Genomic DNA, 23,946 nt, shown 5'->3' on the forward strand with positions numbered 1-23,946 from the left:
ATAAAATATAGAAAAGATAAATTTAATCGCCCCAGTTAACTAAAGTTTATAAATAAATGGCTAACCATCAATTCACAAGTGAATAATAGGACCAAGACATGCAAGCATGCTTCACAAACTTAAATAACCGACATAATTTTCAGCGAGAAAATAATCTAAAAACGCCTGCAAAAATCTTTTTGGTTTTTCTCTACACAAACTTTAAAAACACAATATTTTTGTCTTTTTCAATTTTCTTATAAACAAAATAAACTTCACAATCTTTTTGGATTTTCCGATTTTTTTGTACAAACATAAATCACATTCTTTTTGGTTTTTCAAAATTTTAAAATGCTTTTGGTTTTTCTAAATATTTAAAAGAAAAACATTAAAGAACAGAAATCACAATATTTTTGAATTTTGAAATTTTTAATGTTTTTGGATTTTATCTATACAAACGAAAAACACACTCTTTTTGTATTTTCTAGATTTTCACCCCCTAAAACCAAAATAAATTTTAAAAGAAAAATATGACAGAAAATAAAGATAGTCATCCTTGTTTAAGAATATCAGCGAGGGTCTTCAATCCGTTTAAATCAAGCAAAAATTTTAAACGTGTTTTATCAAAAGCTTTGGTAAATAGATCCGCTTTTTGAAGATCAGTGTGCACTTTCTCAAGATCGATTAATTTCTTTTCAAAGCAATCCCATATAAAATGATATCGAATTTCGATATGTTTCGTTTTAGAATGTCGTACGGGATTCTTGGTGATACTAATAGCAGCAGAATTATCAATCGGGATAGGAGTAGTAAGAAACTTCAAACCGTAGTCGTGAAGATGTTATTGTATCCACAAAACCTGGGAACATCAACTCGAGGCTGCAACATACTCAGCTTCGGCGGTTGAAGTGGAGACCGTTGTCTGCTTCTTACACTGCCAGGAAACAAGCCGGTTTCCTAAAAATTGACATCCTGCAGTCGTTGATTTGAAATTAATCTTGCATCCTCCATACTGAGTCTGAGTAGGCAGTAAGATCGAAAGTATCATCCTTGCGGTACCACAACCCGATGTCTGGATTTCCCCTCAAATACTGAAGAATTCTCTTGACTGCAGCTAGGTGAGTCACTCGTGGACTTGCTTGATACCTAGCACAAAGACAAACAGCAAACATAATATCAGGGCGAGAAGCCGTTAAATACATTAAAGAACCGATCATGACACGATAGAGGGTAGGATCAACGGAATCCTCCAATTCATCCGGTGATAAATTGTGCCCTACTGGAAGAGGAGTAGAAGGGATTTTTCCAGCAGAAATCTTGAATCGGCTCAAGACGTCGTTCACATACTTAGTCTGGTGAATAAAAATTCCGTGAGTAGACTGGTGAACCTGCAACCCTAAAAGGAAATTCATCTCTCCCATCGAGCTCATCTCGAACTTTGTTTGCATGGACTTCTCGAACTCCTTACACAATGTGTCGTTTGTAGACCCCAAAATAATATCGTCGACATAAATCTGGACTAGGAGAAGATCGTCACCAACAGTTTTATGAAATAAAGTGCAGTCGAAAGTCCCTCGTTTGAAGCCGTTATCAGTCAGATGGTCGGCGAGCGTGCCATACCAAGCTCTCGAGGCTTGATGTAGACCATACAGGGCCTTGTTTAATCGGTAAACACGGTCCGGATAATCAGGATCTTCAAAACCAGGTGGCTGTAAAACAAACACTTCCTCGTGTAATTCACCATTGAGAAAATCACTTTTAACATCCATTTGATAGACCTTGATATTCTTATAAGCTGCATATGCCAGGAAGATTCGAATCGACTCTAATCTTGCAACTGGAGCATATACCTCTGTATAATCAATACCCTCTTGCTGATGAAAACCTTGCACCACTAGACGTGCTTTGTTTCTCACAATTACCCCTCGATCGTCCTTCTTACACTTAAATACCCACTTAGTCGGAATGGCTTTCTTGACTCTAGCAGGTTTGTCTATTAAGTCCCAAACACCCAAACGTGCAAATTGCTGTAGTTCTTCTTGCATAGCTTCTACCCAAGAAGGATCTTGTAAAGCCACATGAGGAGTTGTTGGCTCGACTTGAGATTGAAAACAGGAAAACTTAACAACAGCTGCAATTTTAGATGCGTGTAAGTCAGCATGAACACAGAGAGCATTATTGTCACTTGAAGAGGCGATTTGATGTCGTGTCTGAACCCCTACATCAAGGTCTCCAATAATGTTTTCTTATGGATGATAATTATGAATTCTGAGAGTAGGATTTTCAGAAACAGTAACATTTTCAAATAAGTTAGTATAATGTTAACCCAATTCAGGAGATGAAACATTATTCCCAATTACTGAAGCATTATCATCAGATGAAGTAGAAGTAGTATCATAATGAACAGGAGCTTCGTTTTCAGGTTCTTCAGTTGTAGCAGCAATTGGATCTTCAACATCATTTGATCTTGCAAATCGTGGAATTTCCAAATGTTCTTCAAAATACGCCCGAACTAAATCTTCATCTGGATGATCAATTGATGGGGTGAAAGAATTAAATAGGCCATTATAATCAAACATCCATTCGGGACCTTTCCCTTGTGGAGGAGTAGTGTACTTATGACAATCAACATGGTACCACTCTTCGACACAACCGGACGTAAAATTAAAATCCCTTTTCTTTGGAGATGCATATCCCAAGAAATACCCTTCGATAGCTTTTTCTTCAAATTTACCCGAATCCTTCTTCAACATTGTACACGGACACCCAAATGGTTCCAAGTACTTTAAATTAGGTTTTCTATTATTTAAGAGCTCGTAGCTTGTCTTCTTGAGTCGTTTCACAGTTAGAACTCAATTAAGCGTATAGCAAGCTGTATTCACTGCCTCATTCCAGAATTGGACAGGAAGCTTAGAATCAGCGAGCATTGTGCGTGCAGCTTCAATCAGAGTTCTATTTTTCCGTTCAGCAACACCGTTTTGTTGAGGTACATAAGGTGCACTATATTCTCGGTGAATTCCCTTTTGAATACAAAAGAAATCCAATATAGTGTTTATGAATTCAGTACCATTATCACTTCGGATTCTCCTCACCTTTTGTTTATACAGTGATTCGATCTTAGTAATAAGGTTTTGTACCAAAACCGGTGTTTGATCCTTCGAACTCCTAAATAACACCCAAGAGTATCTTGAATAATCATCAGTCACGACAAGACAATACCAGTCTCCAGAAATACTCGCACGATTCACTGGACCAAACAAATCCGTATGAAGTCGTTCAAGTGGAGTATCAATGGAATTCAATAACTTAGAGGGATGTGTCTTCTTCTTCTGCTTGCCCTTTTTGCATGCAAAGCAGTGATCGGATAACTTAAAATTCTTTAACGAGACACCCTCAACTAAGTCATTTGCCATTAAATGATTCATTTTTCGGACATGTATGTGACCCATTCTACGATGCCATAGAATCGAGTCTTTCTCGGTTGCTTTCGAGACAAAACATGTTTCGATCGATGTGGATACCTTAGAACTCATATTTAAGACATAAATATCATTTGATCGTGGTGATCGCATGACAACCATGTCCTCGGGAATAACATAACCCTGTTTCAAGATAAGACATTCTTTGTCAGTAAATATCGTAGTGTTTTTTTTATCACAAATCTGTGATACATTCAATAAGTTATGATCAACCTTGTCGCAATAATTCACTTTCTCAAACGTAATATTACCATTTGAAACTTCACCCTCTTGTGTGATCATGCCCCCAGAATTCCCAACAAACGCTACATAACCCCCTTGAATATTTCTTACGTTGGTTAATAAGTCGAGATTCCCAGTGATATGACGAGAACATCCGTTATCCATGATCCAGTTTTCACCAGAGATGGTCTTGGATGAACCCTACACACAAACAAAAGTGATTAGTTCAAAAAGGCAGCCCATGCCTCAGTCTTGGGCACCTTTTGGTTTTCTCTTTGATCATTAACTTGAACAAATTTCAATTGTTGTTCAGCCACATGTGAATAAGTTAACGGCTTCCTAGACTTTCGTCTTAAGTAAGCTTCCTAAACAATGCTTGAATTCTTGTTCTGACATATGGGTTCAGTTGGAACGAATTTTGGTTTCACTTGACCATATGTCTCATTAACATGAAGAACCTTCCGAGGATTCACATTAGAGAACAAAATATGAGTATCATCAGCATACGACACAGGTCGTTTCAGAATCTCCTTGACCAATGGAATTGGCTTAGATTTGTCCTTGATAAAAGGATGAAGATTCTGATAGTTTTGCTGACTACAATTCCTCACAACATGACCCTGTTGACCACAAAGAAAACAACTTCGCATGTATACATGATGATGTTGAGAAGTAGTTGGAATAAATGATGTTGACGGTTGATGATGACTCAAATTTTTGGTCATACTTTTTGCAAACTCATCAGATAATTCAGATTTCTTCATTAAGTAAAAATCTAAATTAGAACAGTTCGAAAAACTTTTTAGTGTATCTGTCCCAGTTGACTTCACAAAGTTAATTTTCTTAGCTTGTTTTAAAAGTTGTTTTGCCTTAGTCAATGGGTCATATTGAACTGATGTTTTTGTTTGAGCATACACATGTTCAAGTTCATGAATTTTTGAAGTTTCATTGACAAAAACACTCTCAATAAGTTCAGGTTTGATAATATTTATTGGAATATCTTTTTCTGTGAACATCGTGTCTATTCCTTTTAACTTAAAAACTCTAGCCGATGAAGACTTAGAACTCGGAGGATTAATGAAACACATTAAGTCCTCGTCAGAAATCTTTTGTTTAACTGACTTCTCTGCCCTCACTGGTTTGGTTTTCACAGTTTCTTCCTTGTTCACTTGAGATTTAAATGAACCATACACAGCTTCCTCAAACTCTTGAGGTTCGCAAAGAATATGATTAGAACTAGGAATGTTCTTATTCTTGTGTATTATCTCAGGTTCAAACACATCTTCAATAATTACTTTGTCAACATTTTCAACAAAGACCTTTTTACTTTCCACATAACGTTTTTGAGGAGCAACTTGGGGTTTGACAATTTCAGGTTTAACCAATTTAGGTTTTCAGAAGTCACAGATTCTTTTTGAATCAAATCCTCTTCTTTTCTTGCAAAAGGATTAATTTAATAATCATTATGGAAAGGTGGTGGAATTTCGACAAAACCAATACATTTCTTGGAATCCTTTTGTTTTCCAGATACCTCAATGATTTCATTCAACAAAAAAGATGAATTTCTAAATTTCCCCAATTTGTTCTTCAACTCAAGAACCTCATTCTCAAGCTCAGTTATCTTTGAACGCTGTTTCAATATTTCTTGAAACTTTTGGTCATTAATGGTCATTTTCACAGATAATTCAGCTTTGAGATCATGGTTACTTTTCGACAATGCTTCAATCTTTTCTCGAGATCTCATTTTAGATTCAAGTGATTGTCGATAAGTATCCTTAAGAGAAGCAATTTCTCTTATTAGACTATCATTTTGATTTTTCAATGCTTCTAACTTAGATTTGTTAGATTCACAGTCAACACATGATGCTTTAACAAATGAAGTAGCAAAAATAGAATTACTAACCTCGTTATTCTTGGCCATGCAAGCAAACATTGATTCGGAAGGCTTGTCGCAAGAGTCGTCAGAATCAGATCCAGAATCATTATCGGAAGACATCTCACTACCAGTTGCATCTTGACAATCTTTATGTAACCCAAACATAGCCAAATTTGTTTGAACATCATTGCATAGTAACCGTCGTGACCAGTCGGTTCCATCTGCTAACATTGCTTGTGTTGTAGAAGAAGATGGTTTCTTTTCAGCATCACTTCCTCGTGGTGTAGAAGCATTTTGACTTTGACCACGAGGACCAGTGTATTCTTTCCTTGGTTTGTCACATTCCTTCGCGAAATGCCCAAATTCTTGACAATTATAACACGATCCAATGACTCACATTGGATAATGGATAGTGGAGCATCTCGACACATGACTAGAAGTCTCCATCTGCTAAAGAATGTTCAATCTATTCGAGGAGGGTATGTCGGATTTGCAGAAAATCAATGAGTTCAAACTGTTGGAGAAGGGACGTTAACAAATGGTAAAGTAATGTTCGAAAATGTGAATTACATCACTGAGCTTGAGAATAACTTACTGAGCATATCTCAAATTTGTGACAAAGGCTTTTTAACGCATTTTACAAATCAAGATTGTTTGATTCTTAAGCCTGGGTATAAAATTCCAGAAGAGTGGATCTTGATGAAAGCACCAAGAGAAAATGATCTTTACATGCTTAACATGAATGTAGCTTCATCAGCACAAGGAAATGTTCAATTTTTTTATCACTAAAGCATCTGAAAAAGAGTCTGAAAAAGAGTATGTGCTTAACATGGGTAACATCAATGCTCGGAAAATGAACTATCTTGTTCATAATCAATTGGTTGAAAGAGTGAACCTTTAGGGTTTTCATATGAGTTCTGAGTGTTTGAGTTGCAAAAAGGGTAAGCAAAAAAAGAAGTCACACCCGGCAAAATTTGTCAATACAATCAACTTACCGTTTGAGAGGGTTCGTATGGACTTATTTGGGCATGTGAATGTTAAAAGTATCACCGGGGAACATTATTGTTTGGTGGTCACTGGTGATTACTCACATTTTCCATGGGTAATGTTTCTTGAATCGAAGGATGAAACGTTTGACAACTTGATGTTTTGGTTCAAAAAGCTTGAAATGATATACAACTTGCCAATCCGAAGGATTCGAAGCGACAATGGTACCGAGTTCAGAAATAACCGTATGCTTCGATATTGTAATAAACGGGGTATTCTTCATGAGTTTAGCGCTCCTTATACACCACAACAAAATGGTGTTGCTAAACGAAAGAATCATACTCTGACTGAAACAGCTAGGGCGATGTTGGTGGATTCGAAATTACCTGTGAGTTCCTGGTCTAAAGCTATTGCTTCAGCTTGTTACACTCTTAACCGTGTCCTGACAGTAAAGAAGTGTGGCAAAACATGTTTTGAGCTACATAATAGATGTAAGCATAATTTGAAGTGGCTTGAGTCGTTCAGATCTCAATGCACTGTTCTGGATCCTGATGGTAAATTTGGTGCAAAGTCTGTGGAAGGTTTCTTCGTGGGTTATGCTAGACTTTAAGAAGAGTATTTTTACCTAGCATCAACCGTATTGTGCAAGTATAATATGTGGTTTGTCAAAGGTATGGTACTCCTATTCAAAGAAAAGGTGATTCATGGATGTTTGACTATGACATCTTGTGGAGTTGTTTCTCTTTTCCTGAAGAAGAAGTTAGTGATGAAATGGCCACACTGTTATTTCAACAATATTCTAGTGAAGTTTTACACGAAGATAATGCTACACAAGAAGTTCCATCTTAATGAAGATCCGATTCTTCTTTTGATCATACTGATGTCATTGTATCGCTGATCCAACATGATACTGCTGATTCTGATCCTGTTGCTACTGAGTCTGTGCTTTCTGATGAAAACGTCACGAATCTTCCTAATGATGTGATAGTTCCTGATGAAGTTATGCCTCAAAGTTTATCATATCACCCGGAATAAAATATAATTGGAGATCTTAATTCTAGTGTTCGTACTCGAAGTCAGATTGACCAAAGTCTAAGTTGTAACTAATCTCAAGTTGGTCCTCTTCATAACCGATTCTCATTTGAATGTTTCATTTTACAAATTGAGCCAAAGATATATAAACAATCTTTGACTGAAGAGAGTTGAGTCAATGCAATGCAAGAAGAATTATTGCAATATGTAAAGCTTGGGTTATGGAAACTTTTTAATCTACCAGATAACAAACGATGCATTAATACCAAGTGGGTTTTCAAGTGCAAATGGGACGAAAATGGTATAATTTTCAGAAACAAGGCTCGATTAGTGGTTCGTGGCAACAATCAAAGGGAAGGAATTGATTTTAACCAAGTCTATGCTCCCATCGCTAGAGTTGAAGCAATTAGAATTTTCTTAGCCTTTGCATCTTGGAAGTGATTCAAGGTCTACCAGTTGGATGTTAAGTCTGCTTCCCCGAACGGTAAATTGGGTGAAGAAGTCTTTGTAGGACAACCACCAGGGTTTGTCGATCTGATTCACGAAGACAAAGTGTACACTCGACAAAGCTCTTAATGGTCTACACATTGTCTCAATATCTGTTAGACAATAGCTTTGTTCATGGCCCCGTTGATTATACACTCTTCCCAAAGGAAGTGGATGGTCATTTGCTAATAGTACAGATCTATGTGGACGATATCATTTTTGGGTCAAGGAATGATATTCTGTGCAAGAATTTGAGGAGGTTATGAAGTCGAAATTAGAAATGAGCCTTATGGGAGAGTTGAAATTTTTCTTAGGATTGCAAGTTGAACAAGAGTCTGATGGGATCTTTATTCACCAGACAAAATATGCCAATGATATCCTTGAAAAATTCAACATGGCAGACTCATCGCCGAGCAGCACTCCTATTCCGGTTAATCATAGAATTAGTCGGGATCCCACCGGGGAGAAGGTTGATGAAACACTCTATTTTATATGATTGGTTCCCTCATGTATCTTACTGCTTCTAGGCTAGACATCATGTATCTGACGTGTCTCTGTGCCCGATATCAATCCAGTCCAAGGGTCTGTCACCTAGAGTTGGTGAAGCGGATACTTCGGTATCTTAAGGGGAATCCAGGGGTCGGTCTTTGGTATCCTCTAGACAATGTATTTGAGCTGAGAGCATTTTCTGATTCTGACTATGGTAGCTGCAAGCCGAACGCCAAATCTACCACCGTTGGCTGTGAATTCGTTGGTAGCAGGTTGGTGACATAGCAATGTAATAAGCAGAAGACTGTGTCGCTATCCACCTGTGAAGCCGAATATGTAGCCGCTTCTAGCTGCTATTCCCAGGTTTTCGTGGATACAAAAAAAATGCGCGTCTACGGTTTGAATTTTCATACAACTCCTATTTTTATAGATAATACTGCTGCCATATCTATAACTAAAAACCCGGTTAGTCACTCAAAAACAAAACATATTGACTTACGGTATCACTTCATCCGTGACTATTACGAGAAGAAGTTGATTACCGTAGAAAAGTTCACACCGATGAATAGAAAGTTGATCTTTTTACTAAAGCTTTTGATAAAAACAGATTTTTGTATATGTTGGAACTTAATGGTATAAAGTCTATGGGCGGTGGGAAAGTGAGTGATACCGAGGTTATGGATTCCGACCTTTGAGTAACCATTCAACGAGTCAAATTTTCTTTGTAAATATTTTCTTTAAATGGTTTTTGATTTTAGGGGGAGAAATGGGTTTGAGAAAAATACAAAAATATTTTGATTTCAGCTTGTATAGAGAAAAACCAAAAACATTCAAATACTTGTATATGTTTTGTCCTGATATTTATTTGTAGATATTCGGGAGAGCAATTTACCTGAGAATGGAAAGTAACGGGGGCGTTTAGTAAAATTCAAAAACATTTGAAAAACTCATAAAAGTCAAAAACATTGAAAAACGTGAAAAATACAAAAAACAAAATAGAAATTGCTCCTCAAAATGAGTTTTGAAGCATAAAAGAAAGATGATAGTATATTGATTATGTTGTTCCAAGTCCGGTAAATTGAAGAATAAAAGTCTATTGCTTAATGTTTGGTATATGGGTAGGCATTTGAACAAACAAGTAAGGGAATAAGTGTTATAATATAAATTGCTATGTTGAAAGATGGGTTAATATTCTAGCAAAACTCTTGGTAGTGAAGGCATAAATGTAATAGCCTGTCATAATCAAGCCTTATGTTTCATTAGATCGCACAAATAAAGTGTTAATAAAGTGTTTTAAGCGTCTGGTACACGGTCTACACTTCAATGGTGTATGGTTTTATGGCCTTCAATCCTGTATTGAGGGGATGCATTAGGTTTCAGGAGCCATGAGATTTTATGTGGTTTTCATCTGGGTATTCGAAAGATTATTTTAAATCATGGTCAAGCGAGCAAACCCCTGATAAATCATTAAACTTGATCACTATGTACAAATGTATAACATTTAACTACTGACTTGATCAAAAATGTTAGTCATACATTGTTCCTCCCTTGCGCGCGTCATATTACCATTAAGAAACGGACTACAATGTGTGTAAGCCGACAGATGAAATCGTGCATACTCATCCTTGGCAAATTAATGTTGGTGTGTTGCTTGATAACAGGGGTATGGCTTATTGTGGAAAGTCGTTGCTATGATTGCAAAAAGTTAAAATTTTTAAAAAGTTTGATCTGCTAGTTCTAAGGTTAAAGTCAAGTTGGGGTGATTATGGTGAAAATCAAAATAAGCCTGATTCTAGAATAGAAACTGATCATGTTCTGATATTATGTGCTTAATTGAAACTTAATCATATCACTGTTGTCTCTAAATCTTTTGTTACAAAGGTTTAAGTGGACAACAATATCCATAACTGACTTAACATCAGACATAATAAAACTGAAAACCATGATGGAAGAACAGATTGATTAATATGATTTCATCCTCAACTCATAAAAATATGTGTTTCATTTTGTTTGTTATTCATTCTTAGTTAGATATATTTTGTCTTGTTTACATATTTCTTTCTTAAACCAAAAAGATTTTACATTTCTGAGTTATTTTCGACTTTGGTGAAAGGTGATTCGTGTCTGGATATCCAAGAAACCGGAATCAAGAGGCTGTTTCTAACAACATTATTCAAAAATGGGAATTAAATCTTTATTGAATAGATCGAGGTCATTAACTTGTACTTGATTAAATTCAAAAATAGGTGAAATTGGTTGTTTAAAAGTTCTAAAACTCAAAATTATTACAAAATCTTCAAAAGATTCATCAAGGTCATTTGTTTGGACTTGCTCTAGATCGTATGTTTGAAAGTAGTTGAAAGAGCGTGAGACGGATCGTATTCAAAATGATGAACTTATACGGGCATATAAGTTGTCTTGACTTATACGACGTATAAGTCATGCACTTATACGACGTAGTCCAAAGCTTTTACGAGCGTATAAGTACATCATATATAAGGAAAGTTATACGGCTGGTTTCTTTATTGTTCAAACGTATAAAGTTGTGACTTACACGCTGAGTCTTTATTCAAATTAACTATCTGTATATCTGTGTGTTATTGATTTCTCGTTGTACTTGTGGTTGATTCGCACACTACAAGTATCATTAAAGGTATAGTTACATTCTTATATAATAGATCTTAGAAGGGTTTTTACGATGACCAGTAACTTATAGATCTTTGGATTTAATTGGACTTAATTTGATTTGTATTAACAGGGGTCTGGTTTATTTGTAGTTAACGATGTTCTTCGGAACCTGTTTCTTTCAAAATTTCATGTCCATTGTTGTCTGAACTGTTCAATTGTTGTTTGACCTCGGTGGAAACGCATAATTCTTTTGAATACTTATACGCCGTATAACTTTATTGAACTTATACGGCGTATAAGATCAAAATACTTATCCGTTTCTATGTATATCCGTTCAGTTTCAAATAACTGGATATATACGTTGAATAAGACCTATACGGCTATTAGTCTTATACGTTGATTGGTCTTACACATTGATATAGACGTGTACGGGGATATATCTTATACGTGGATGGACCTTATACGTTAATGTTAGATCTTAAACATGTATTCTTGATTTTTATAAAACTGTTATGAAAATTCCTAACATGTACTATGTTTGTTTGATTGTGTATTTGCAAATGGTGAGAATTAAGGATTTTGACGCGAGCCATAACATATGTGCTTTTCTTGACCGTTCTGACAACAAAATGGAACCATTTCGTGTCATTTTACCATTCTTCGAGAGATCAAGAGTCTTTTTAGCAATCACAGCGAATGTGACATTCGTCACAGCGAATCTTTCGGATCTTCATTTATTAATAAAATGGTGAAATGTTTTTCTATTTATGTTCATGATGTTTTTTAGGTTTATAATGTTGTTTTATTATTTTTGATGTTACAAATTTAATTCTAAGTATTATATTATATTTCTTTAATAAATTTAGTCAAAGATATTTAATGGGTTTAAACATTCAATTAGTTAAAATCCATGATTCCAAGCCTTATGACTAGCCTCTTGATTAGCCATCAAGTTAACTCACTTGACCTTGTTATTAACGATTTTGAGCTTACATAAAGCTCACTCATTCTCTACATTCCTTGCACAACAAATTTACACCCAAAATTATTCATGCTTGTTAATTTCTCCCAAGTCTCAAGTTTAACTTTCAAAAGACAATTTCTCAAGAATTATTATTTTCTTCTTCTTTTGTGATACAATCCCCGGGTAATATTTATTTCTTGTCATTACACATAACGATTGTTTCCATGATGACAACCCAAACGACATTCATGGAGACATATCATCCTGCGTAATTGGCTTGCTTATGTTCGGTTTATGAATTTTATGTTTTAAGTCAAGTTTTATTTTTACAAACTAATAATCAAGAACAAACATTTTTTTAACATACTACTTCATATTTTTCAAAATATGTTACTCACAAAGCCGACTCAATAACCGGGTTCGTGTCCGACCAAAAACGAACCACTCGTTAAACTAGTTTTCTTAATTAATTGTTCGGTTGGAACAAACCGGACTCATCTAAATTAATTAATATTTATTATAACCCTTTTGTTTTTCTAAGAATAAAATAAATTAACTTAACAAATCAAATAACCAAAAGCCTTTTTGTTATAAACCCTAAATATATATATTTTTTCTTATAAATTGCTTTTCCATAAACCGAACGTACTCGCCAAATTATTTTCATTACGCAACTTATTTTTAAGCCTAGCTATTTATTTATCTAGGGCCGTTCGTTGAACCGAACTTTGTCGGTTCAGTCGTTTAAAGGCATTTTTCGCTCTCGACTCCCTTACTTACCAAGTGAGTTTTTCATAACCCCTTTTTAACTCTTTTAATATTTTTGGGATGTAGCATGTCACAAGTTTTTATTTTGTTAGTTATGCGCTTATGTACAAAACGATTCACATTTATCGTACATGTTAATATTATTCTTACATATTGTTTATGATTATACGTGAATTTGCTTGCAACATGTTTAGTGTTTTTATGATGGAAGTTACGCAAACGCAAAAGCATACACATAGTGGGAGGGTCCGACGGGACGTACCTGCGCCGTCTAACGTTACGACTTCGGTTGTTTACGTAAGGTGGTTCTCATTTCCCCGACTTCTACGGCTTCGACTGAATGAAGGGGAGGACGAAACTATTTGATTTCATTTACATTATGTTTGAATGTTTATTGCATGACGATGGTTGAATCACATATTTAATATATATTTATATACGCAAAAACTTATGAACATTCACCAACATGTGTTGTTGACAAAATATATTATTTTAAACGTGCTACAGGTTGATAGGATGAAGTGACATGACAAGAAAATTAGTTATACCATAGGATTATTTCAATGAATAATATTTGCTTCATTTAGATGTGATGTTCTTTTTGTCTCATTATCAAACTATTTGTGTACTTATGAAATTATGAAATAAAATAAATATACTGTCACTTTTAATAGTGTTACGAGCTTATGAGTGATCTGTACGTTGCACACTAGCATATTCCGCTTAAAGCCGGGGTGTTACAGATTGGTATCAGAGCCGTGACTATAAGATTGTTGGTTAGGCGTAATGACCTAGTATAGTTATAGTTTATTTTTAGGGCCCCGATTGCATGTATACTCTATGTGTTATATGCCCGCATCTTTTAAGATTGTTCATTTGCTTCAAGTATATTTATAATATTTTATAACGTCGCATGTACACTTATTCACAAACAAACTCTAAGGCTTATGCCTAAGAAACTTTGTAACCTTTTATATATTTCAATGAATTTTTGATGTTTAATGTAATAGTTCGTGTTTCTGTATTTCGATTTTTTTCATTGTCATTAATGATGGTTTTACATGACGGGTATGTAGTAGCTGGAAGGCTACACTTGTTTGTTTTAAATCTTGAAACCGAATTATTAAACCTAAGGATAAATGATACGTATAAATCACAATCAACCGCGAGACCTGTTGCTTACTTGGAGGGTTCGGAAAGGTGCTGAAACTTATTAGGCCAAAACATACCATACCAAACGTCATACGAATTACTACTTTAAGTTATCAAACTTGATTATTTTCCTTTGTGAATAGAAAGTGGTTTCATCTTACTCTAAAAATTGCATACAAGTCACCATGGTATATGCAATGTATGATTCCAAAGACTCAATTGTTATATTATGGTGTTAATTGAAAATTCGAAAAGTCATGGTGATAAATGAATAGTCGAGTTTTCAATTCATTTTATTTAGTTATATATTCATTTATTATTATGGTTTTAATTGAAAATTCGAAACAATGACGGTAATACATACATGGTCAAGTTTCATTTCGTTTTCTTTATTTATATATTCATTGACATATGAATAGTCGAGTTTTCAATTCATTTTTATTTAGTTATATATTCATTTATTATTATGGTTTTAATTTAAAGTTTGAAAAATCATGGTGATACATGAACACTGGATTTTCAATTCGATTTTACTGTTTACATAACTTTTATTAGGATACGAAAATCTATCGTGGTTCATGGATATTCTGATTTCAAAGTTGATATTGTTTTAAGTCTATTATTTATGAAATTCTTACTGAATTGTAAAAACTCGTGTTGGGTCATGGCCATTTCAAACTCGAATTCATAAAATATTGCTTCATGTAACTTTATTTTTTTTTTTATGATTAATACAGAGTAATTAAGATTTCTGAATGTTTCATGTAGTGTTTTTTTTGTTGGTAATTCGAATTTGATATTTACCTCCCGTTTCACGCAAATAATTTCCGCTTCGCAGCATGTCTTCTCATTTTCCTAGACATCGCCCTCGAAACTTAATGTAACACCCCGTAACCGCAGCGGAAACGTAAACAGGATGCAACAGACACCTCTGATATCAACCACATTGTTTATAAAGAAAACTGAATACATTAATATACTTCAAATTACATTATCTGGTATTTCATTACCGTCTAGGTGATACACACATCATACAATACGATACATAATTCTATTTATTATAATGTATCCTAACATCCCGCACGCAAATCTTACACACATCAAGCACTTAGCACATAAGCAATCACTTCATCTTAATTGTACCTGAAAAGCATGTGAGAAAACGTGTCAACTACGAATAGTTGGTGAGTTTCACAATTCGAGTAAACCATGATAAATCAATATCAAAATATAATATTATCGATATAATTATGCTGAGCCCACAAGTGAAACCTCTGACTATCCACACACAACCCCGTGGCATACTCCGCCCACGAACATGCCCCAAACCGCTATGTCTAACATTACATAGCAAAATATATATAACAACAAAATAGACATGTGCAACTGGTTGGGAAACATCAGCAAATCCATGCCGGACCAGTTGGGTTTGTCAGACCAATAGTACTATCCACACTCTACCGGCTTTCAGTTAATCACTCGTGTTCCGGGGCCTTAGAATGTTAGCAACACAAACAATTACCATCTTAGTACATTTCCGTACGATTCCCGTACAATAAAATATATATAAATACACGCAAATCCATGCGTTCAGTATGTACTTAAACATTTCAGTAGTAACATGCTTCCGCCCCGGGAAAATATTTAAAAACAATTCAGAAAAAGGGGCTCGTGAAACTCACCTTAGCACATGCAATCAGGTAACAACAATCATTATCAGTTAACACGTCCAATCTGTAATATGATCCCTACGATCGTTATTATACAATTATTGTTTATATAATCTTTAACCGTATCAACCGGTACATCTGGGGACACTGTTAACCCAGTACTGTACCCGTTCCGGGGGCAATGTTAACCCAGAAACACTTCTCCGGACTCAGATTGTGATATCGTTTAGAGTTCCATGGTCACAATTACTATTAGTTTGTTTTCCCCGTTTTGCGTGCCTAGCACGGTTATCCGTTTTTACGTTCCAAAATTGAGTTTGGTCACACACGACCCGAAAATAGTCGTTGACTGATAATTTAATTAAAGTTGTGAAATTAGAGCTCGGTTCAGACGCCCCGATTGGCCGCGGGACCCGTTTCCGTCTTTAGTGCACCGGAAACTGTTTTATCGGATAAAATTACCCAAATCATCCGAATTATTTTCGGATGATTCATTTTTACTTGTTTAACTCAATTATATGAAAATAGTTCATTTTTAGGGTTTTTATACACCAGTCAGCTCGCTTAGGCGAACTTTACCGGTTTACGCGTTTTAAGCCTTAAAAGTTTGTTTTTGCACAAATAATTATCCGTTTAATCTCGGATCTTGAAATTTTGCACACCTCACTTTTTGACAGTGGGTAATTTTATAAAAATATTTCCAGAATTAATTTTTATATTTAAAATTTATTTATCTATTTTTAAACACCATTTAAACACTAAATATGTCGTAAATACTAAACGACCTTAGAAAAATCCCAAATTTTTCCTGGATGACCCCTGCCATCCACATAGTCCCCTGTAATTTTTCCAGAACCAAAATCTCTTTTTACATGCCATTTTCACTACAACCGAGCTAGAAAACCCTAGAACCCGTTTAACCGAAAAGCCTACTTAGACTTCTCCAACGGACCTAAAATTTTGTGTGTGATTTTTACATGTTATAAAAAGCTTATCTGCAATTTTTCAGAATTTTTCATGATATTTAACTATTTTTCACCATTTTTAGCCAAAACCGAGCATTAAATTCACCAAATATTCATCCTTTGTCCAAATATTACCAAAAATTCACAGAACTCATATTTTCATGTATTTAACACCTCTGTAAAATTTCATGACCTAACTCTAAACCGTCAACAATATGTCCAAAAACTCATAACCGAATATACCTTTTGTTTTCCGCCACTACAAGCTACAAACTCGTCTTTCCGCCTTATCTACCACTAAATACAGAACCTACAACCAACATACCAAAATACCAAGCAAGTTACACTCACGATCAAGCCTCTTACACTATAGTTTCGGTTATTGTTTCAAAACTAAAGTTTGAACCGTAAAAATTCGTTTTTGGTTCGTTGAACTCCTTTCTTGGACCAAGATCCCTTGTATAACCCGTATACACCACTTGATCATGCAAGAATCGGTTTTCATCTTTGAAACCTCATTTTCTTGCAAATAAACTCAAGAAACGAAGGTGAAAACGTAGATAACTCGATCTTTACCTCATTGTTCTTGCTACAATTCTCGGTTTTTAGTTCATGATCTTGAGAGGAGAAGATGGATGTTGAATGTTGCTTAAAAAAAAGAAATGAAGGAATGGGGTTGGACCCTTTGGTCCGATCGGAAGTTTGAGGGGGTGGGGTGGGACCCACCTTTTCATTCTTAGCCACATATTTAGATTTCAGAAATCCGGATAATGTTTTGGATAATCTGGTTCAGTTCGTTTTTCGGTTAAATGTTTAAATTAGCTTAAAACGAGGCCAAAACGGTCGTTTTTCGGCTTAAAAATGAAATTTATATAAAACCGATTTAAAAACTTTAAAAACTTAAACCATGACATTTATTAACTTAAAACATCATATTATTAATAATTGCGCATCTTTTTCGGCTTGATCGATCGTCTCTTGGTTGGTTTGGTATTGAAGGTTTCATTTAATGTACCGACGTACCATTAAATCGAAATTCTTTTTCTGTGCCGTACTTTACTTATCCCGAAGCATTAATGCTTCGTAAAATCACTAAATATTATAGATATCGTCTATTATTGAACCCTCGATTCGTTCGGGTTTCAATAATTATCGATCGATTAATCGCATATTCAATACGATGAATTATATATTCACGTACAATCAATACAGTGAACCATGTATTCTCGTATAATTACTATGGTAATTCATGTACTCGACATTAAATATGACGTAACTATTGCCTACCGGTTAGGGTATAACTGGTTTCGTCGGAATCGTTACACTTAACCCGTAAAGTGACAGCTCAAATTTTCAAGCAATAGGCAGTCGTTAACCCGACCATGATGACCCAAATGCATCATAACTCATCAACACCAACGACAACAATAAGCACAACCACCACCAAATCTATGTCCTAACCAATCTCAAACCCAACAGAAACCCAATATACCCAAAGCCAACCGAACAAAAAAAAAGCCCTGCACGGAACACATAGCCTTGGTATTGCTCGTTTATACGCCACCACTTAATCACCTCACAATATCGAAATGCTTCCCACGACCTATTACTCAACCATTTCCCACACCTTATGTTTTACCATATGCTCATGTTGCGAGCCTATTACATTATATTGACCCAAACACACCAACAATGCTCAGGAACGCCTAACTTGTGTTTTGCTATGCAATACCCTAAACCGCATTCCCTGGCCACTTGAAGCTCACTCTTAGCCTTGCGCCAATACTTTTAGTCCATTCCTACTCATCAAACATACCAAATTTTTTTAAACGACACATGTTTCTCCCCATTCATTTTTTATGAATACATTACACTTATAATTTCAAATCATTGACTCTTTTAATATACCTAATTCACAAGTATTTAATTAAGTTGATTTTCTTCAAAAATACTTTAAGTCAAATTAAAGGGTTTATTATTATTATTATTATTTTCGTATCAATACTATTATTAATGTTATTATTATTATCATCACCACTATTATTACTATTATTATCATTATTATTATCCCTATTATTATTCTTATTATATATAATATTTTACCATGGTTAAATGAAATCTTTAAATAAAATCTTTTGTTTCAAGCAAGTCCTAAGCTCATGAGGCTATTATATTAACACTATAACATTTCTATCAAAACAAGACATTTTATTTGGCGATTCTTTATAAAGTTTCCATAGGACAACACCAAAACGGAATCCTTTATTTTACATAAAAAAATTTCATAAAGTTCGCAAGCATTAGTGCTAATTAAGGACTTTCATTTATCATACATAAATTATAACTTAGAATTATAAAAACATCACGTTTTACAACCGATTTTCACGAATTAAAATGAATGTTAAAAATCATTTTTCTACACCCATTCCTTAACGCCAACGAATTTTAGTTAAAAAAATCATGCAACCGCCCTCACCCTAGCCTTCATACCTCAAACCCACCTACCTTCGAGAAGACATGATCGCAAGCTTCATTGTGTTTTTCTTTAACATCTTCTTCATGCATTTTATATATATATAATTATATCTGGATATACTCGAAATAATATTATGTATCTAATTTCTTCGAAGGTGGTTATAAAATTTGTATTTGAGTTTGGTTATTTATTGATTGTTGACATATTTTCGTTCATGTTTACTCTCAAGCACGAAACACAAAATTACATGCATCATTTAAAATACATATAGTCGCTTGTTCGAATTGGTTTACTTTTGTTACCTCAATCTCCCGGTCTATGATCGATTTCCCATGAACGTAATCGTTTAGTGGAAGTTGGGACTATGAACATGGTTTTGTATATAGTTATCTAATAGAAACCGTATTTCTACCTTTGGCTATCCATTACCGGTTACCTCAAAACGGTTTCGTTTATTTATAACCAGGACTATGATTATAGTTATCTAGTAGAAGCCACATGTTCATTTTATATTTACTTTAAATTAATTGCGTTGGTTATTTGTATGGTTGTTTTCCCAGTCAATGTTTTATCGAACCATCTTTTTATTCTTGATCTTAATGTTTCATCAATTTGAGTCCAATGTTTTACTTTGTTATTCTCAATATCAAAGTTTCAACTGTTCACTTTGTTATTCATAATCTCAATGTTGCATTTATTCTTGTTGATACTCTAATGTATATGAAATATTCACTTGTTTAGCGAGTCATTATTGACCCCCAAAAACTTAATCTATTTTGATATTTTGACAATAAAAGTGTCGTTTATTCTTGAAATCAACGTTGTGTCGACTTATTTGGTTATATGTTGTTAGTTCAAGTCACCCGACTATTCTTGACCCACATTATTCAATTTACTTATTGCAATGTTGATGACATTAATATTTCATTAATTATGTTTATCATTTTGTGTTACTCAAGAGATTTTTTTATTTCATTTTAACTTCAATAGTTTCGTTTATTTTGTTTTAAACCTCAATAACATCGTTTATATTGCTTTAACCTTAATAACACTGTTTATTTCATTTTAAACCAAATAACATGGTTTATTATGTTAAACTTCAATAGTTTGATTTATTAATTTTAACCTAATATTTTCATGTAATCCTTGACCCCAAGGGTTTGTTTATATATTCTTTTTAGTTTTCATCATTAAAGTTTATTTTTCTTGATTTTAAGTTTTCATATAAGAATTTATTTATTTATATTAAAACCACACAATGGGACGGATTATGTAGACCATCTGACGATAAAGATAATTATGGGTCGACACGTAATTATCGAAGTTCTCGCATGGAAAACATAATAAGTACGGTTGTGTGGAATAACTCGGAAATTGGAATGATTTTGGGAAATGGGACAAATGAAGTATGATAAGAGCATGGTGGATACGCCGATGGTACATCCTATATATAAGTGACCTTGCCATACATCCCATTTGTGGCGTTTTTTTAGTCATTCAAAGATCAGTGTTATTAATTTGTTTATTTGTTGATTTTATTTTTCACATATATATATATAATTTGTTAAAGCTTTTAACAACTCTTTGTAGTAGTTGTTTTCTTTTTTTTTTTATTTTTAATTTAATTTCGGGACGAAATTTCTAAAAGTTGTGAATCCTGTGACATTTGTCATTTTTGAAAGCCAAAAACCCGACCCATTTTAAAATTTCGACATCTTTCGGATCTTCATTTATTAATAAAATGGTGAATTGTTTTTGTATTTATGTTCATGATGTTTTTTAGGTTTATAATGTTGTTTTATTATTTTTGATGTTACAAATTTAATTCTAAGTATTATATTATCTTTCTTTAATCAATTGAGTCAAACACATTTAATGGGTTTAAACATTCAATTAGTTAAAATCCATGATTCCAAGCCTTATTACTAGCCATCAAATTAACTCACTTGACCTTGTTATTAACGGTTTTGAGACTATATAAAGCTCACTCATTCTCTAAATTCCTTGCACAACTAATTTACACTCAAAATTAATCATGCTTGTCAATTTCTCCCAAGTCTCAAGTTTGACTTTCAAAAGACAATTGCTCAAGAATTATTATTTTCTTCTTCTTTTGTGATACAATCCCCGGGTAATATTTATTTCTTGTCATTACGCATAACGATTGTTTCCATGATGACAAACCAAACGACATTCATGGAGACATATCATCCTGTGTAATTGGCTTGCTTATGTTCGGTTTAATTGTTGGTGGAACAAACCGGACTCATCTAAATTAATTAATATTTATTATAACCCTTTTGTTTTTCTAAGACTAAAATAAATTAACTTAACAAATCAAATAACCAAAAACATTTTTTTATAAACCCAAAATATATATTTATTTCCTAATAAATTGCTTTGCCATAAACCGAACGTCCTCGCCAAATTATTTTCTTTACGCAACTTATTTTTAAGCCTAGCTATTTATTTATCTAGGGCCGTTCGTTGAACCGAACTTTGTCGGTTCAGTCGTTTAAAGGCATTTTTCACTCTCGACTCCCTTACTTAACAAGTGAGTTTTTCATAACCCCTTTTTAACTCTTTTAATATTTTTGGGGTGTCGCATGTCACAAGTTTTTATTTCGTTAGTTATGCGCTTATTTACAAAACGATTCACATTTATCGTAATGTTAATATTATCCTTGCATATTGTTTATGATTATACGTGAACTTGCTTGCAACATGTTATTGTTGTTATGATGGAAGTTACGTAAACGCAAACACATACAAATAGCGGGAGGGTCCGACGGGACGTACCTGCGCCGTCTAACGTTACGACTTCGGTTGTTTACGTAAGGTGGTTCTCATTTTTCCGACTTCTACGACTTCGACTGAATGAACGGGAGGACGACACTATTTGATTTCATTTACATTATGTTTTATTGTTTATTGCATGAAGATGGTTGAATCACATATTTAGTATATATTTGTATACACAAAAACTTATGAAAACTCACCAACATGTGTTGTTGACAAAATATATTATTTTAAACGTGCTGCAGGTTGATACGATGAAGTGACATGACAAGAAAATTAGTTATACCATAGGATTATTTCAATGAATAATATTTGCATCATTTAGATGTGATGTTCTTTTTGTCTCATTATCAAACTATTTATGTACTTGTGAATTTATGAAATAAAATAAATATATTGTCACTTTTAATAGTTTTACGAGCTTATGAGTGATCTGTACGTTGCACCCGGGCATATTCCGCTTAAAGCCGGGGTGTTACAGCGAACACTGCTATTATCAAAGAGATGATTGCTGAATTTTGGAGCAATGCAAAACTTGAAGAGAGATACATTAAATCAATGGTCAAGAAGAAGGAGATCATAGTCTCTAAGCAAGTAATAAGAGATGTTATGGAACTTGGAGATGAATCTACTGATCCTACTTGTTTGGATGAACGGATGGTGAAAGGAAGTTTGCTAAGGATGAGGTACCAAAATGAGTTTGACAAAGGATTCTTGAAGACTAGACATTAAAGACCTTATAAGTTTTTGGTACATGTGATCGTACACTGCTTTAGGCACAGGAAGGGGTCTATATCAAGACAGCTTTGATTATCATATTTGCATGATGACTGCATTAAGCTTGAACTTGAAGTATAACTTTTCAAAAGTTATCTTTTAGCATATGAAGCTTTATTTTGACAACAAATGGTTGATGTATCCAAGATTTATTCAGCTAATTATCAATCATCAATTTCCTGGTATTGATAAGTCTAGGGAGGTGATGAAGCTAGCTCACATGTCTGTCACTTGGTGTGCTAAGCTTAAGACTTACAGGAAATAGGATGAAGATCTAATTCCTAAATTCAGAGCTTTGTTTGGTCAATTGCTGAATCCTGATTATGTGGAACCTTCTAACAATCAGTGGAGAAAGAAGGATAGTGATTCTGATAGAGAAAATGAAAATGTTAAAATTCGAGGGTATGTTGCATTGGGAGGAAAATGGTTTGTTAAAGTTGAGGATGCTGACGTTGAATGTTCTCAAAAGATGAAGAAGAAACGTAAGTGTGAGGTTAAAACTAAGGTTGTTACACCTCCAACTCCAGTTAAAGTTCAACAAGAACCTGTTCTAGCTCAACAAGACCCGGTTGTTGATATATCTGTTGATGATGAGGAAACAGAGTCTGATAATGAAGTTCCTAAGAAATTATTGGCTAATCCTCGATTAATGCATGATTATCTAAAGGAATGAAGGACAAAGAAAAAGTCTGCTGATGATGATGATGATGATACTTATGTTCCTGAAAGTCAACCGAAGAAGAAAAAGTGGGTTAAACATATGGTCAAGAGGTCTGTGATTGATAGATGCTTAGTTGATGAGCCTGATGTTGCAATTGGTCAAGGATCGTCTGTTGATAAAACTCCTGAGGTGATCAAAGCATATGAATATGAGAAAGCACTTGAGAAAACACCTGAATTTGAGGTAAATTTGGATGATGTCATTGATCATTTATTGAAAAACACCGAAGTTTACACCAAAAGTTGATGAAGTTGTACATCAAGAAATTTCGAAAGTTAATACCAAAGTTTCGCAAAATTCTGATCCTAAAGCTTCACAACAGTCATTTTCAGATGTATTTCTGCATATTGATGGACCTTCAAAATAAGATGTTGAGATATTGAAGGAAAGGGTGGCAAATCAAGATGTGTGGATAAATAGTCTAGTTGATGAAAATGCTCGTCTACATGCTGATAACATTGATATCAAAAAGAAGT

The sequence above is a fragment of the Bidens hawaiensis genome, unplaced genomic scaffold, assembly GCF_021521415.1.
Source record: "Bidens hawaiensis isolate Kalapana, Puna unplaced genomic scaffold, B.hawaiensis_p1.1 tig00016667_1, whole genome shotgun sequence".
Lineage (NCBI taxonomy): Eukaryota > Viridiplantae > Streptophyta > Magnoliopsida > Asterales > Asteraceae > Bidens > Bidens hawaiensis.